The sequence below is a fragment of the Perca flavescens genome, chromosome 8, assembly GCF_004354835.1.
Source record: "Perca flavescens isolate YP-PL-M2 chromosome 8, PFLA_1.0, whole genome shotgun sequence".
NCBI classification, from domain to species: Eukaryota; Metazoa; Chordata; class Actinopteri; order Perciformes; family Percidae; genus Perca; species Perca flavescens.
The window spans coordinates 27,960,093-27,978,721 of record NC_041338.1 but is presented as its reverse complement, the minus strand read 5'-3'; the positions used below and the strand labels follow the sequence as shown (position 1 = coordinate 27,978,721).

General features: G+C 41.1%; 1 long non-coding RNA gene across 1 annotated transcript in view; it reads left to right on the top strand.

Moving 5' to 3' along the window:
* The first annotated feature begins 5,187 nt into the window (after positions 1 to 5,187).
* The window catches only part of LOC114560622 (uncharacterized), a 124,318-nt gene continuing 110,876 nt past the window's right edge, over positions 5,188 to 18,629 (top strand). Inside the window, exon 1 of the long non-coding RNA XR_003693210.1 lies at positions 5,188 to 5,559. This is a non-coding gene — a long non-coding RNA (uncharacterized LOC114560622). The remainder of the gene's footprint in view (positions 5,560 to 18,629) is intronic.

Sequence of the window (18,629 nt, the reverse complement as noted above, 5' to 3'; positions counted from 1 at the left end):
CTCTCTTGCGTATTCCTCTCCTCCCACTCAACTTGTGTTTTCCTCTTCCTGGAAGCTGTGTTAAAGTCCATTTACTCCCCCCTTTTTAAAATGATCCACTCAGCTGGTCCATCCCTTTTAGAAATAATCTTGATGTAGCTGACTTAAAATGTTGGCTTGGACATCTGTCTCTCCCCCAGTGACCCCTCCATTAAATCTTGGACTTGGAAGGAAAAAAAGGCCCTGCTCGTAATGGTCTCTTGCTCTTTTCGCTTTTACAACCCTGGGCTCCATCCAGGAGCTGGAGTGGTTACCATAGCGACAGAACCCTCTCTCTGGGTGCCTCTGAGATAACCCGCTGAAAACATCAAAATGAATGATACGTGTAGAGATGAGATTGCTTGGAAAGCAGAATGCACGTTTTGAGGAGAAGGAGTGGAGTGATGGACAGAGCCCCCGGCGGTGTATGTTTCCCTTCCTTCTCTCAGCAGCTCGGTGTTCTCCTGCAGCGACAGCGGCTCCGCTGGCATCTGCTTCCAACACGCAAGTCCTCCTAACCTCCGCAACTCGCCTCGGCTTTTTTTTTTTTTTTTTTACTTTGGCTGCAAAATTTCCCTTGTTTAAACTTTTTTACAAGGCTGGAGGAGTTATCTCCGGATGTGCAAAGATGAGTGAACATATTTGTTGGAGCAAAAATGTCCAAACAGAATGTGTCTCGGGATCATAAATCAGCAATTGTTAATCTCTGGGAAACAAAGCTCCCCACAGCCAGAATGTATCTGTCTGGGGCCAGCGGACAGATTACACCAGAACACTAGTGTCACGGTCTACAGTTTACCGTATACACTTTTTATTATTTTTTCCTTCTCACTTGCTGAATATTCCGAAAGGTCAAAACTTTGCCTTTAGAAACATCTCTGTAGCAGCATGGCTGTTGTTACATGCGTCATAAAATAGAAAGAGCTGCTGGATGTTAGTTTTTTGGGATGTTAGACATCCAAATTTTTTTAGCTAAAGGCAATAATTTAACTGCCCTTTTGGCTGCTCAATAAAATGCTTTGCATATGACTTGGTGTATTACTTTTTACAGCAGTAAATATCTAAATATCAGCTGGACAATTAATATAATAGATGCTAAAGGAGGGTGATACAGGCAACTTTGCAATATTTAAATATATGGAAATTTCCATCCTACAGTAAATCAGGATTTACTATTCCAAGAATACTTTACAGTTAAGTTTATATTTTACTAGAATATGTATTTCTTCCAAATCTATAAATCAAGCAACCAAGAAGTCGTTAACCAATGTTAGTTTTATGGAGCTCCCCTCACAACTGAGACTGATTTAGTGAATTTGATTAAAGAGTAACTTTTCTTTAACAGAGCAGCTTAACTCAACAGTTTTAATTATCAGTTATCGATTTACAGCCTCTAACATAAATAAAAAGGTTCAGAAAACTAGTTAGTTCTTTGGTTATTTTGTCACCAGTGGTAGAAAAAGTACGAAAATATTGTACATTGTGTACTAATATATCTGTATCCTATTTGCTGCAATGACTAATACATATTTGTGTACCTGGTATTTCCTCTCCTCATTAGCTCTCGCGACATTTTTATTAAGCTCGACGTTACTTAAAGGAGAATTCCGGTCGATTTCAACCCGTAGCTCTGTTGTTTGTACTGTCAGTAGCGAGAAAAACGAAAACAAACGGTGCCGCCTACACGGAGTTATCCTCCTGCTAGATTTGGCACCCAACAGTCTTAAACAAGGCTTAAACAGGGCAAGTTTTAAACGTGTTTTTAGCCTCTAAACGTGTTCGAAATGCCATTACTAGTGCTTAGCCATGTGCAGTTATTCCTTACGAGGGAACACAGCGAATTTGACGGCAGTAGATGTGACAGAAAGGCATAAAAGTTGTGTTAATCCTTACCTCTGTTTATGTACTGCTTTCCGGTCAAGTCCTCAACAATCGAGTGCCAATCTCATACAATCCAATAATCCAAAATGTATTTTTTCCACAAAAAAACGATTTGCCGAGGTCCTGTCCATAGTAATGAGCATGTATCAACAGGCTGTAACCTGACACCGCAGTGAAGCAGAGCTGACCTACAGTTCAAGAGTTCAGGAGCTCATTTGCATAGGTAACCTAGCAACGGCGGAGCCTGCCTGTCGGCAGAAGCAGGGAGGAACTCACAGAGCTGACAGACGGAGCTTGGAGTTAGATCAGGACTAATATCAGAAAATGGTTCGAGTTTGTGCCTTTCCAAATTGCAGCAACCAAATGAAGAGATATTTGAGCTTGAGCTTTCACCGTCTACAACCTCCGCAGCGAGGAGATTTTACCGTTATGGCTGGTTGCACTTGATGCGGGTACATGGTGGTGCTCGTGTGGATACTGTATCGCAATGACCACCGAGGAAGAAAGCCTGTGCTGTAAGGAATGGGATCTCATCCAGCCTGGTCTGGATGGGTCAACGGACATTGTTTGGCCCATACAGAGAGGTTTCCCCATCTGATCTATAAGGATGATCTAACCGGACAGACCTGATGGCCAGCTGTCTAATGAGTGAGTACAACAGGCTTTAGTGACTCTGTCTAGCTTAGGTACATTTGTTTTTAGTTGTAAATACACATTCAAAATACTAATCAAAACACACCTCTTCAGATTAGCTTTCCACATACAATAATCTTACATTTCTCACCTGATAGTTACTGTTTTTATTGTTTTTAATTGCTTCTAAATATGCTTGTTGTATGTGTTGGTTTTATTGCTTATCTGTTTTTAATGTGATATATTTGCTGGTTTTTACTGTAAAGTGTCTGAGTATGATGAAAGGCCCTCTATAAATGAAATGTATTATTATTTATTATAAATAAATGCCTCACTTCTTTAGGCCCCCCCCCCAGCCAATGCAGACTCGTGGCCTACCGGGAGATTCTGGAGTGGGTTCTGAGAGGAGAGCGCCTTGGCCGGGGCACCAGATGAACATTGCCTACCTGTGTTATAGCAGCGACCAGTGTTGAAGTTAAAAAGTTAAAACCCGGCTCATGTTTTGAAAACAATGTTTAATGGGGCCTGCAGCTAAATTTAATCAAGTACACTAATACAGCATTTGAGTGTCTCACCTAAAACCTAGCTTCTAAAGAATTAATCAGGTCATGTCTGACATTTAGCATATGAAGGAGACTCATTGTCCCCACAGGAAAGGTAACTATTGTTTCTGGTTTTGGGGGAGCCCCTGCAGGGCCAGGCGTGATTAGACAGAATCGGCACTACCATGTGAAACGACCTTTGTCTGTGACCTGGGGTAAACCTAAAATCAGAGGTGTGTCTTTAATCAGAGACCCACAATTCCACAGGAATATAATTCGGAAAATGAGGTGATGTCGGCACTTCAATCTGTGACCCCGACAGGGGAAGCACGTTGAAGTCCGCTGTTTACAGCGTATTGTTTGTCATGTCACATGACTGTTCTTCTGTGACTCCGCAAGGAGAAGCATGAGATCAGTCCGCTGTCAGCTACAGTGTTTTATGTTTTATGTTGATTGTGTTTTGTCTTGTCGTTTTCATGCAGTTTCATTAAACCTTTTGCTTAACTTTCAATTCGACCACAGCCTCCTTCCTCCTCCAGAAATCAGAACGAACACGTCTTTTAGCTATTCTTAACACCAGACAAGAGTACCCCTCCCCAACTGGAAGTTACACAGGATTCAAAGAGGCAGAGGACATTTTCTGAGTCAAAAACTATCATTTCTAGTAATACTTGGTATGGCCATTACTAGGAATAAACAAAGCAATTGCACAGTTCGATTAGGAAAACGTAAGAATATGTATATTGTACAAGTAAAGTTGAATAAGTAAATTGTAAGAATAAATAATTGTACAGTTCTATACTGCACCTGTCTGTTACAGTGGTTTTATAATATAACAATACACATTACATTTGTGCTTATCACAATATATCACAATCTAGACACAATCTAGACACAATTAATATCACAATCTAGACACAATTAATGTAAAGTATGTACAGTACATTTTGTGGTTTTATACATAATTATGCTGCAGCATAGTCTGAAGTGTACAAAGAAAAAATAGTTCAGTACTCTTTTCCTAGGCCTAGAACATGCTCTTATAATGTGACCTGGCTTGAGCAACCAGTTCACTCTTATCCAGCAGAGGAACTGGGGCTATGTTACAAAGCAGTCGCCTTCTTCTCTGTCCATGACGGGGTAAGGGTTTTTTTCTTCTGTGGACTTGAAAGAACTATTTTGAAACTGGCTGGATGACCAGCTGGACGCCTTCTTGGGAGTTGACTGTGGCACTGCAGCTATTCTGTCTCTATGTCACTGGATGGTGTCCCCTAAATAAGTAAGAAGGAGGAAGAGTATTGTAGTCAGACTCAATGGCCAAAACCGTAACATTGAGGATGCATCTATCATAATCAGTGTTGGGTGTAAGGCAGTTACAGTAATATATACATTTTGGCTGTAACGCAGTTATATAACTCATTACCAATTACATGTCGGTAATATCATACACGGGTCTCAGTAACGGGAGTTACAACATTTAGTGTTTTTTCAAGAATTTACCAACACCGTGAAACATTTCTTCACAGAAAAAAAGTGAGAATTACAATAGCCTTGGAAAGTATAAATCATAAAGACGTTACCTCCAATTTGTCTGCAGCTGGTCTTTTCGCTTTAGGAATGGCATTTTCCTTCAGATACCGGGACTTGACGCTCTTTTCGGTGAAGTCATTCGCTCCAAACACGGTAATCTCTCTCATGTAGCTAATGTTATCAAGGGAGCTGAAGTTCAACCAGCCATAACGGTAAAATCTCCCGGCTGCGGAGGTTGTAGACGACGGTGAAAGCTAAAGCTCAGAGGTAAGGATTAACACAATTTGTATGCCTTTCTGTCACATCTACTGCCGTCAAATTCGCTGTGTTCCCTCGTAAGGAATAACTGCACATGGCTAAGCACTAGTAATGGCATTTCGAACACGTTTGGAGGCTAAAAACACGTTTAAAACTTGCCCTGTTTAAGCCTTGTTTAAGACTGTTGGGTGCAAAATCTAGCAGGAGGATAACTCCGTGTAGGCGGCACCGTTTGTTTTCGTTTTTCTAGCTACTGACAGTACAAACAACAGAGCTACGGGTTGAAATCGACCGGAATTCTCCTTTAATCCTGCATCAACTAACACGAGGCTTTTAAAGAGCTGTGCACGTGCTGAATGTTGGTGATTATGTCACCTGGAAACAGCGGAATAACCATTTCCATCCATTTAGTTTCTTTTAACTGAAGCTTCAAAGATACGAATGGTAATTTAATAAGACCCAGCAGCGAATTCCTTGAATCATGAGAAGTAGTAAAAAAGTGTGGGTTCGCAGCTGAAGCTGCGTGGATGGGAGGTACTCCGGTTTAGGGACCAGATGTGAGAGAGAGAGGAGGGGTACAAACTCATCCAGACAACGGCTACAAAATGCTTCCTGGTCAACGAGTTTGTTCAAAACAAACTGTAAAAGTTGACGGCTCGGACCTACCGATTGAATGCTTCTACTTTGAGCGTCGAAGGTAAGTTGGCGTTTTATGTGCCGCGCAGCGTTAATTTTGAAATGCATTACGTCGTTGAACTGAAGGTGAACTTGGACGTGATGACGTGAGGGGGGGTAACTGCCTTTTACGGGCTCACGAGGTGCTTTCTGATCTCTGCTGCTTTCTTTTACGACGTTTACTTGAATTTGACAGCCCGGCAGTAACATTAAAACCAATCCAACTCTGTCCAAATGCTGTGGTAGGCTTTTCACGGTACTCGGGCTCACAATGTGCCTCATCTGACAGACGTTGACAAACGTTTGAATGCAAAGAATGAAGCAGGTGCATCATGCCAAGGGCCCCTAGCTATATATATATATATATATATATATATATATATATATATATATATATATATATATATATATATATATATATATATATATATATATATATATATATTACACTTTTTATTTTATAGGTGATGAGTTAAAGACAGAAAAGTCATAATGGTCTCCTGTGATAACCCATACAACTTCATTGAAGGTGACTCTCCTTTGGGAATCACTACATGTGCACAGCTTATGAGGTTTTTTTTTTTTTTATAACTTCCAAACTATACATAATATGATTTATTTGAAGGAGATATTATTAGTGTGTGTGTGTGTGTGTGTGTGTGTGTGTGTTGTGGTCTTAATGTGTGTGGGTTGCAAGAAATTTTGTCTTGGATAACTAGGAGGCCCTGCTTTTTTCTTTTTTTTCTTTCTCCTTTCTCTTTTTAGCCACAGTGCCATAAACATCAAATCTTACTCACAGATATTAAGTGTCTGAACCAGAGGCATTTATACAATGTTCCCTGTGGTCTGTATGAGCAAGTGACTGTAACACATTTTAATAGCATCGAATGCCATTATAAGTAATTGACAGCCTACTGTTTACTGTAAGCTGCCGGAAACTTAATAAGATCTACACTGCCAATGTCTGTATAACAAGATTTCTAGGAAGACTTTCATACAGTATTACTTTTGCAAGTTGGTAATGAATAGAAAGCTACATTTGCAGGAAGACCTAGTTGTCAATACCTGGAACACAGTACCTGACACTGTGCATCTTTTGCCTCAGCTATGTCTCTTTCCTTATCGTGAAATGCTCTATATGGCAGATGGCAACTCACTGAAAAAAAATCCAGATTGATAATACCTGTGCAAATGTAAATATGCATCAGTTTAAGGATAACTTCAGTTTGAAAGACAAGTATTGTTCTTACAGCATAGGTCAGAGACGGAAATGACTGCATCTTGCAGTGTATTTTTGTTCACACTTTGTGAGTTCTAACATGTCAGAATGGTCCTTTTGTTTTTAGAGACGTTAGGGACCTAGAGAGGTCGTCCAGTTTGAACTGAGGCCGACTCTGATTCCATGGGAGAACGACTGCTTGTTTGTTAACGCCAGAAAGCTCTCACGTGATGAAATGAAACTCCAATTTGCTTTTCATTGCGCAGAAGTGTAAGTGCTCTGAGAGAGGCTGTCTTCGATTTACTTCCTCTTATCTTTGTTATGGTTATAATAAATATGATTATGCCAGATGTGGCATGCGGTACAAGGCTTTGTCTGGAGCCATAAATGGTTGATAACTCAGCATGTTTTCCTTTAGTCCAACCGTAACAGGAGGTCAGCCCAGATCTGTTGAACACCAATGTCTGACACTGCATACCACCATCTCTGGTTATATTCACACATTAAACTATCAGGATTGAAGAGCGTCACACTGTGTGTGTGTGTGTGTGTGTGTGTGTGTGTGTGTGTGTGTGTGTGTGTGTGTGTGTGTGTGTGTGTGTGTGTGTGGGGGGGGTGCTGACACTGGCACATTCATTTACAGTTTGTGTGTATGCAGGGCAGAGAGACATGTTTTATTGTGTTTTTTGAGTGTTTATAGGCTTCATAAAGTGAGCGCCTTGCCTCCTATTGGTATATTGGCATACAGCAGAAAGTCTCCTTGTCTAAGCATAGAGTCTTAGGCCAAACCATTCGCTGGCTCACCCTAAACCCAGTCTGCACAAGACAGTCTGCCACCAAAGTCACTAGAGGACAAGAGACAGTAAAGCCTTGTTCAGTCTTTAAAAATGTCCCTAGCTATAGAGGCTGGATACATGACCGCAGCATAGAGCGATAATGAGTTTTCACATTCATAGAAAGACAATACATTGATATATCAACAGGATTGGACTGATTCAGCTTGTATGACTCAAGCAAAGTGTCAGGGAGGAGATAAAGACCTTCTTCTGACATTGCAGTGGGTTGGGGAGTAAACAAGAGGATATTTGGATTAAGAAAGATTTTACTAGGGGTAAAAGAATTACACAGGGAGTAAAGTAAGATGAGGACTGCTAAAAATCAGTATTGACCTGGGTCAAAGAGTCATTTAAGGACACTCAACCATCACAAAACCTGCGTGTATACTGCTGATGGCAGTACATGCTTACTCAGCAGTTGCGAGATATTTAGCACAGTACTTACAGTAAATTGACCGTTACACTTTTCTGTTATATTAATGTAGCTGGTCATTGTCAGCTAATTCACATTAGAAATACAAGTTGGAAAGTCATTTATACATTGTTGAGGGGAATTTCATTTCCCCTGGTTTATCATAGACATGTTCAATAGATATTGTAATTTTTTTGCATCTTAACACATATTTGGGGGCAGCTCAGTCTGTTTTTATTTCATGTTGTTCCTCATCACGTGATAGTGTAGAGTGGAAAGTGAGAGATGGGTGGGAGATGGAGCAGCAGATATATACACATATACATATAGAAATGATAAATTGGAATAGTCTCACAAGAAGGAAGCCTTGTTATATTTTTCATATATTGCATAGGCCTGATCTGGAAATTATGTTTGGGGTCATACTATTTATCATAAGGAATAGACTTCACTTTTAATGGTGTGAGCATGGGTGTGATAGTGCGTTTCATTTACCTCAGAACCTTGGAAGCCGAAGCTGGGAATGACGCCACACCCGAGTTGAATGCGTTCCATTTACAAGTCAGATTTTTCATTGTGGGGCTAGCTCTAGCCAGGTTAGCCATCGTTAGCTATACCAGTTGTTAACAACGCATTATGCTGTTTTTGTGTGTACAAACAGCGTAACAGCATGTCCACAGATAGAAGATGGACAGGACTGTGTGTACGACTGATTAAGTGAGACACAAATAAGAAAGAAGTGCTAATAACTGTATGTTACTACAGCTTTCACTACTGTTGTTTCAGGGGGCAGCCATGTTGGATTTTGAACTCTGGATTCTGCGAGGTTGTTCGGTTCCGAGTTCGGATATCCAAGGTCAGGGGGCGTGTAACCAGCTTTGACCTCGGGAAAATCCGACTTCCGAGTACAAATGGAACGCACTAGAAGTACCAGCTCAAAGTGATAGTTTCTTTAAGAGAGAGTTGCATTATGGATCGTTTGTAGCAAAATCCACCCTTTCTGTCTCCAGTGAACCCCAGTTTAATCTACTGGAATAATTTGCCAGTTTATGTAACTTGCTGCCACAGAGAAAATAAATTGTTGACTGGTAGCGTCTTTACCGTAGAAACAGGTCGGACAGAACCTTTAGTAAAATAACGCCACAAAATATCTTTTTAGAAAACGGTGAGCCCAAAGGACCACTTGCCTCTAACAGCGGAGTGTGTGAGTATATTTCTTTTTATGTTTCTTATTCCAGAAGTAACACATCCATTGATCAAAATCACGCTAAAAATACAGCCCAAAACATAACCTGCACAATGGACTTTTTTCACAGCAGACATTTTGACTTGTCATAGTTGGATAAGCCCAGGTGTTACTAATAGCACTAAGGATGGCTCTGTTCTACTCAACAGTAAGAGGGACAGTGCGCATGCACAATAGCAGAAACCTGAAATCAAAGTAGCTAAGTGGAATTCAGCCATCAATCATTTGAGTTATTTACATCTGTGCTTTTTCTACTGTGACATGTCAAATTGTGAGAAAGTTCAAATAAGGTAAAGTCTGCACAGGTGAGGAGTGACATGACATGACAACCAAAGACACCACATCGTGGTGGTAGCTCATTTTGAAGCTACATGTGTCTGGTTCCCTGAGTAATACACCTCTTCACAAGCAGTTAACAAACATAAATCAAAACAAAGTTGTCTTTTAAGTTTGGTCCATTTGATCCATTCTGGGTGAATAAATAGTGTTAATGATAGTAGCTATTATGACATTAGCTAAGCCTGCTATATTGTGTCATATAATAGTTTTCTGTTAGCAATCTGTAGTCAGTTTGTTAGTAGGACGGAATGTAACTTGTAGCTGTACTGGAGGAGTTCAAAATACAGCATGACGGTCATGACCTGCTGTCTGAAAACACACCGTAAGGTTAGCACTGCCAAGATAGAGTACCTTTATGGTAGCTGCTGTAGTATGATACTGTGTAGATTGATTCCGGTACTGAAAGCCCCTCCTAAAGCAATATTGTAGGAAAAAACAATTGTACTTACATTTTTTTGTTGATGAAGGTTTTGGTCGGCCTTGCTGTGTTGATTGTCGTTGCTATGTTCTTCGTCTTCTGTATATTTATTATTCTACACACCCAAGCGAACACTCCTGGGAAAGACCTACAGTACTTGACATAGCATGTTTAAAGGTGCTGTAGGTAGGATTGTGAAGATCCAGGACTTAGCCAAAAATATTTGAACATCGACAACTTCTCAGTCCCTCCCTTCTTTCCGCTAAAGCCCAAAACAGTCTCCTAAGCCCCTCCCCCAACAAGGGAGAATGAAGTTAGACACCCACCCCCCGGCCCTGATTGGAGGATCTGATCAGGGAGCGGTGGATTTTTGCAAATCACACTACAGGCTGTAGGTGGTGCCAGAGGAGCCACATTTTTAAATTACCTGATTCATGTAGTTCCACTCGAACATAGGGTCAGTTTCAGCAAATATGTTAGTACCTACTGCACCTTTAAACATCAAATGTACCAGCTTTCATGAACTGTGAGTTGGTGGTTTGTGGCAAATGCAAAATATTTATTCATATGACAGTGTTTTGGATCATTACTCCCAGTCAATTAGGTTCTTTGCTTTTGTTCTTTTAGGCCATGCCTGACACATACTGTCCATTTCTCAGCACCTTCATGCCTCTTCTGCAGCCCATCAAGTCATGTCATTCTTTTTGTTTTCCTTAATGGCCTCCAGGAAGTGTGTGGCAAAACTCAAGAGAAGAGAAAACTAAAAGCAGATCCTCATTAAATCTCTCACACTGAAATAAATCATGTGCACTGTTTTGCTGGAAAACACAGGAAACAGGGAGGAGGATGTGATGTGAACCTCTCAGCTCAGGCTGTCGTCTGGCTGAGCTGTTGGTGTTCAGGTCCAATCAGGGTCCAGTGCGGTGAGACAGACATGGCCCCAGGTTGGTGCCGTCGTTATGATGCAAGTGAAGACCGGGGAGTGGAGAAAAGGCAATGGGCTTCATTGCCTTCCAGCTCTGACAGTTATCTTTGCAATCAGCTCTAAACAATGAGCTTTTTATTTCAAGGATCCACCCTGCCTGCACCACTCAGCTCGACTTTACTCCGCTTAGGAACATTGGTGAATGTTGTTGTACCCAGCTGTGTCTTGGCTCAGTAGTAGTTTAGTGCAATTAGAGTGAGAGACAAGATCAGGAAACACCCAAAGGCTGTGTTGTCACTACTGAGTAACATGATAAAGTGAGTGTGGCTGGCAGTGGCCCTGAGAGGGCCCAAGGAGAAATCTGGGGCCCGTTTCAGGAAGGAGGATTAACAAACTCTGAGTCTAACCCTGATCTCTGAGTAGATTTACCCTGAGATGGGAATCTCGTTTTTTTCGGTTCCAGAACAGCTGATTTGAGTTGGTTCAGTCAACTCAGGGTAGGTTGACTCAGAGATAAGCGCGTGACTAGGGAGAACATTGCTGCTAAAGTAAATGCGTAAGTTCCAATATAGTGTATTAATATCATATTTAATCGTGAGTTTAATATTACTGGCGAAATGGTATTGAACCTATAATCTATTTTATTTAGTTGCATTCCTGCGGGCAAAAAAGTCCTAGGCCTACTAATCCATTCAATACATTCTGAGGCAGCAGTGCCATCATTAACAGAATTATAATTCATAATCTTTTCTTTCAAAGGGTTTACATCATTCACCTGCAATACTGTGGAATTCCTGTGGTATTCCTTGTGGAATACATGTAGTGGACGCTATGCGCCAGAGGGTTAATGGCCCTTATGGGTGATTTAGTGATATGAGTAGGGATTAGGAAGAAAAATGACACCGCTCAAATAGGTAGGCTAGTATCTGGAAATGAAAATGCATCTATAGTCGGGGCCTCAATATCATCTCCCGACGCGTGTTTAACTCCCTGAGAAGTAATACAGCTTCTTCATCAACGGTATGGTCAACAAAAGGAAATGCCATATTTTGAGAAAAAACGTTTTATAGTTTGCCTAACACGGTTAATATAGAGTGCGGATTGGGCCGCATTTTTCTGTCCGAGCCCGTTCGGCGTCCGACACAGTTAAAATAAAAAAAATTTCTCATACTAATGACACATGTACATTTGTTTGAGTGGAAAGCCCGCTTTTATTAAGCAACTGTAGGAAGGCAGTCATAAATGTCAACAGATAAGCGCATCAGCGCACACGGAGCAGCAAGCGCACGTTAATAAGCTGCTTAATTTAAAATGTTCAATGCCTTATCGCGCTGATGGGACCGAGCCCTACCCGAACATCATTTCTAAATATCTGTCCGAACCCGGCCAGGCCCGTCGGGTATCCATAGGTTAATAAAGCAACACTGTTTTTTTTATCCATGATTACAAACTGCGCTAAAATGTGCCTGATACAGACTGAATGAATGAATGAGGAAATGAGAGAGCGCTGTGTCAGAGGGAGGAGACTAAGAGAAACTCGAGGTTTATTGAAGAAAACCTGCTCCCGACTAAGTTAGGGTCACAGGCTCAGTTACCATAGTAACTGACTCTGAGGTTAAGTTACCTCTCTTTCTGAAACGGGCTGAAGTTACCCCTCTCTCTCTCAGGTTTGATTAACCTCCCTTTCTGAAAGAGAAAACCCAGTTTCCCTCATCTCAGGGCTAACAAACTCCAAGTTTTCACTAAACCTGCTTTCTGAAACGGACCCCAGATGTAAACTTGAAGGATTAAGAAAACTCCAGAGCCTGTACTGAGTGAACTCACTGAACTTAAGGGAAGGGAGGGGAAGGGAATACATTTGATTGGATTGTATATTTGTGCACGATAAAGAGAATATAGTGTTAATTATCAATCATTTGTGTGGTAATGTGTTAAAGTTTAGCAGTAAAAGGCTAAAGCGATACCATAGATGTTTGTTATGTGTGTGTGGGAGACTCCAGAGGGAGCATTCATTTTTTAGACACCATCTGGTTCAGCTCTTCTTGATCACATGATCAGTGGGTAGAGGGGTTTGGTTACAATACACACACACCCACACACACACACACACACACACACACACACACACACACACACACACACACACACACACACAGAGACAGACAGAAACACGCACACGCACACACAGAGACAGACAGAAACACACACACACACACACACACACACACACACACACACACACACACACAGAGACAGACAGAAACACGCACACACAGAGACAGAAAAAACACACACACACACACACACACACACACACACACACATTCTTAAAGGTCACATTTAAGATTGTCTGTTTTCACGTATGTTTTATTTTCTAACCAAGCCAGGAAGCCAAACACATTCCATTGCTTAGACCTTTTTTTCACTTATTTGTGGGATGTCGTTACCTGCAAAACTGGTTTAAAATGCTCAGAATTAAATTGCATTTCACAACAACATGGTTAGGACAGATTTATTCTGAATCATGTCGATCTATCATGTCATCTACCCACACTGGAGAAGCTTTAGTCATATTTATTTATTAGAGATTATCTCAATTGAACCTAATATATCACACTAATATTCCAAAAGTGGTACCACATAGAGCACGGTTTATCGCTCACCATTCATCCTGTCTTCTTCTCTACTCACCAGCAGTGCACTACACATGCACAAAAATGTGTGATTAACAAAGCTGCAACTAGAGTTATGATGGATATATCCCGAAGTGGAATCAGAATGTGGCAAATTGTTTGTTCAAGTTGTAATTGGTGAGCGCATTTATAAAAATTAGCTCACAAAGATGATAGCAAATGTGTGCGGGAGATGAATGAGGAGTGAAGATTACTGAGCTGGCTCTCTCTCTTTGCCTTTTGGCTCAGAAACATTCCTAGTTTGCGATGTAGAGAGTGCTACCTGAAGATACATTGACAGAAACATGAGTTTGGATTCCTGAGAGAGAGAGAGAGAGAGAGAGAGAGAGAGAGAGAGAGAGAGAGAGAGAGAGAGAGAGAGAGTGATAGTGAGTGAGTGAGTAAGTGTGTGAGTGTGTGTGTGTGTGTGTGCGCGCGCTTTGGATGCTCCTGTGACAAAATTCTTAGTTTTTTTTTTTGAAGCAATGGGTCCTTGTTTTCGGACAGAAGTAAACAAAAGCGAGCCTTTAATTTCTAGGCACAGGCCATCGGTTTTGTTGGCTGTGATGACTATTGTCACCAGCAGATTTAATCACCTGCGCCTTTTATCTAATCTGCATCCAGTATCAGATCTACTTGTCAAATGCAAATCCATCTGAATCCCTTATTAATCTCATATCAATCTATTTCGGTTTAAAGGTACAGTTCAATATTTTGGGAAATGGTCTTATTTGCTTTAATGCCAAGAGATTGATGAGCAGATTGATACTGCTCTCACACATAAGAGTGGTATTGATCCTCTCATAAAACTCTTGGCAAGAAAGTGAAACACTTCAACAATTCTATGCAGCAAAAGTTTATATAACTAGCATTTTGTGTGAAGGCCAAAACAACTTTAGAAGTTTTTCCACATTAAGTATTTGCTACAGTATTTATATGAACTGTCTGAATGTTTGGTACAATGCACTTCTGCAAATAAAAAAAAGAATGAGAAGATAAATATTGGTTAGACACAGAGCTTAAAAACATTACAAACCTGGAACCAAATCAAAAATGGAACCAGCTATCACGACCCAACCCTGTGTACCTCAGTGTAATGATCTGTAATTTGAGCATTTAACTCAGCTAGACACAACTCCTACCAAAGAGTCCTTCTGAAGAGTATGCCAGACATGTAGGTCTGTTGGCCTACTTCACATATCATGATTTAACTGAGAGCAGCTCAGGTAATGGTTAAGTAGAGTTTAGCTAGAAGGGGAAACATTTGATATTTCAGCATCTTATTCAATCATTCCTATCAAACCCCTTTCAAATGTGTCATACCTTTTTATATCGGTTAGCAGGATGGCATCACTGTAGTGTTGAGAATTTCTGTGTGAACAGTAGTTGTGGCTAATATTTATAATGGAGGCACTCACATCTATGTGTTATGATAAGATATGTGATCCCGGTCATTACTGACCAGGGCCTCCCTCTCTGAGACATGCACCCAGACCCATGAAGTCACTGCTTGTGCTGAGTGAACGTATTTTGATTAGACATTAGATCTCGGTCATTACTGATCCATCTTGCTATTAGTTCTGTATATCATTTCATCTCTCTCTGCTGTGATTGCTTCCACATGCCAGGCCCCAGGCTCAACAGGCCCACACAGGGTTGTAGAGTCTGTGTGTGGGGGGGGTTCAGGAGCCCCTATAATGATCTTAGGCAGCCGTGGAGTCCCCCTGGATGCATCAGTGGAGGGGACACAGAAGCCTGCTGATGAAGAGGTGGGTGGGTGGTGGGATACCATGATGGTTGTCAGGGTAGGATAGAGGGGCGTGCAGGGCAGATTGAGGAAAGAAGGGGATTTGGATGGACACATCCTTGGGCTTGCTTAGTACTGATGAAAGAAATTTGGGTTCATGGGGATGAACAGATGCTTCCAGCTAGATCACATGTACTGTATATGTAAACATCTGCTACATGCACACTAGATGTATTGTAAGTCTGCATGTTTCCAGTTAACAGTGAATATATTTGTGTTTTGCTTCTGGGAAAGGTGGATTACTCAGCGATTAGAGTGTGTTTGATGGCATGACGTTGTTTGAGTGAATTCAGCCTTGACCTGATAGTTCTTACAGATATAATAAGCACAGGGCGAGCTTTGGTTGTCAGTTCTACCCCAGGTGGAGTGTACATCTGCCCAAATGGTCTGTGTCAGGAAAAGCACAGGAGAAATGAGAAAAACAGCTGCGGGCGTTCTGCGGGCGTTCATGAACACCCACTGAAAATGGCTCGCAGTATGATCAAATGACAGACAAACTGGCAATTTTCTCTGCTCGTCTCTCTGGCTAGCTGTCCTGGTAGTGGTAAGAAGCCAGAGGTGTCTGTGATGAAGGAGACCCCAAACTTTAGAGGAGAAGGATAACAACAGGCCTACAACAGAGACCATTTTTGAATTGCTATATTTTTATTTGTGGCATCCTTTCTTGGAATAAATAGGGGAGTATTGTTTTGTTTTGTTTTTTATAAAAATGTTCCTGACTGTTTTAAGTCAGGTCCCTGAGCCAGTTGGACATTTTCCTTTTTGTTTGTAATCTATATACAATTCTGCATGGTTTGGTGGTAAGTGTCCGAGAGGTGCAAAGAGTAATTACGTGCCCAAGCCATAATCCACAATCAGTGCTTCTTTTCATTGTAATCATTTTTTTCCTATTAAAATTGAGAGCATGTGTTGGCACAGCTTTTTTGTTTTGCCTGTTACTATTTTGTCAGGTTACATAATTAACCCCCGGGAATATCGCATATTTTTGATTGGCGTCCTAAAGAAATTGCTCAGAGAACTTTCCGCCCAGTGAACAGCTCCATTCTCAGATAACAATACTAAGCAATTGCCCAGCCAGCCGAGACAAGCATGTGAACAGTCCCTCAAACTGACTGAAGAAGGCTAAAGATATTTGGTTTCTTGGGCGTGAAAAAAAAGTTTAATGGCTATATCTTTCTGCTTCCACAGTTCACGGTAACCTAAGAATAATGTTCACAGTGATTTGATAAGAACCAAGTACTACACAGGCTTTGGCAGTGGCTCTTTCTTGGCTTGAGTGTCACTATTTTGAACTTGCACGGTGCTGGAGAGCAGCAGTGCATCCTCATGTGCAGCTAGTGTTTGGGCTGAACCAAATCGATTCTGTCTGTTCCAGAGATACATCCCTATGTTTGCTCAGGGAAAGTTACATTGTTCAGTACATGGAGTCTGGAAAAGGAGGCCTGTGGGCCTTTGAAAATAATAACTTTCCAATACTACACACTGAGCACAGCCAATCCACCTTGATTCAAACCATGTGCATGAAACAGGATAATGCTTTTTAAGAACACATTCTATAAAGAATAGTGTTTGTAATGGGGCATACTGTATGCAGTTGTCTTGTCATTATGAATTTAGATTCAATCAGTGTGGCCAGAGGGTCTGACTGGAAAGCTCTCATTTTGCGGAGGGGGACCCATTTGCCTTTGAATATTTAGACGGGAAGACCACAATGGTTGTAAATAAACAGAGTCTGTGTGACACTTTCCATCCACTACACACATACTCTGATATCAGTAAAACTCATCAGCTATATAGTCCTCGCCAAAAAGTTTTTAAGGTCAGGAAGCTGATGAAAACCTGCAAAAACCATCTTTGTGTTTGCCTTTCTTAGATGTGTCCTCATTTCCACCTGTAAGTGATCTATTTTATGTGTCTCGTGTGTCTCTTAGGCTAATCAGTTCTGGCTATCGGCACAGAGAAGCATGTTTTACCCTCACCCTTGTTTACCACCATTCATTCACACCCCCCACCCCCGTCCTCTTTTAGACCTAGATGCACGCTGTGGCTTTTCCTGTGTACATGTTGCATAGCTTGTATAAGTGTCTCAACTACTGTACTGTAATTGCCCACAATGTCTTCCATATGTGGTTGTTGTGTTCTACCATCGTAGCGTTCTTCTCAAGATTGTCAGAGAGCTTGAGAAACTGAGATGTCTTCTAGCCTGCTCGTGAACATGAGCATCCTTTTCACTGCGTAATGTCCTCGTTGCTTGCACAGACAAAATGTGTCTCTCTACAGAGGGGATGCCTTTCCTAGAAAGCTAATCACCACATATCAGAAAAGTGTAAGCAGATGATATTCTTTAGGAAAGAGTGATATGTTTACAGTTCTCAGTTGGTGGTATGGTGTTGTATAGACATACGAACACTGGCCTTAACTTTTTAACCTTAAACTTAACTTGCTTTATGACAAAAACAAGAAGCTTTTCATATTTTTGCTGCATGTTCAGCCAGTTGAATCCAGTTCAATGTAGTCCCCCCCATCCCCCCCCGAACAAAACTACCACCCTAATTCTACCAGCCACATCACGTCACACACACATATTCAGGTTCACCAATGAAAATCCATTTGAAAGTTTTGGTTTTTAAGTTTTGATTTCATTTTCTCAAACTCAACCAGATATACAATTTACAGATTCTCACTATCCAGCTGGGCTGAGTTCAGTTGGAATTAAGATGATGTGCCTAGCTGTTCTGTAATATGAGTCATTGTGAGCATTTCAACTAATATAGCACTCTTTGCTGAAGGCTAGAAAGATAGTTTTTTTTGTTTGTTCCTCAAACCAATGCCGATTCAAAGGACCTTGCAAGCAGCTGTGTCTATCTTTACCTTACTAGTCTCCAAATCTCAGAATCCAGCTGTCTTCTATTGAGTAAAGCTGACTTTTACCAAATATTTTGCTGTTTTTAGTGAAATGTAAAACACTGGCATCTGTTATCATATTGCTATTTTTTGCTCTACTCAATAGCCATGAATAAATGAAAACAGTGATTTCTTAAGAACACATTTTCCTCCCCCAATTGGTAAAGAAGGCACAGATTTAGAGTAAACAGTGAGAGCCATGAGTTTGAGCCGTGTTTTCATTGGCACCCTCACGCTGTGAGGAGCTCTTGAGTTTGATTGACACAGTGTGGTTGCCATTGCTTCATGCATCATTCCAAAACATTTAGATTTTT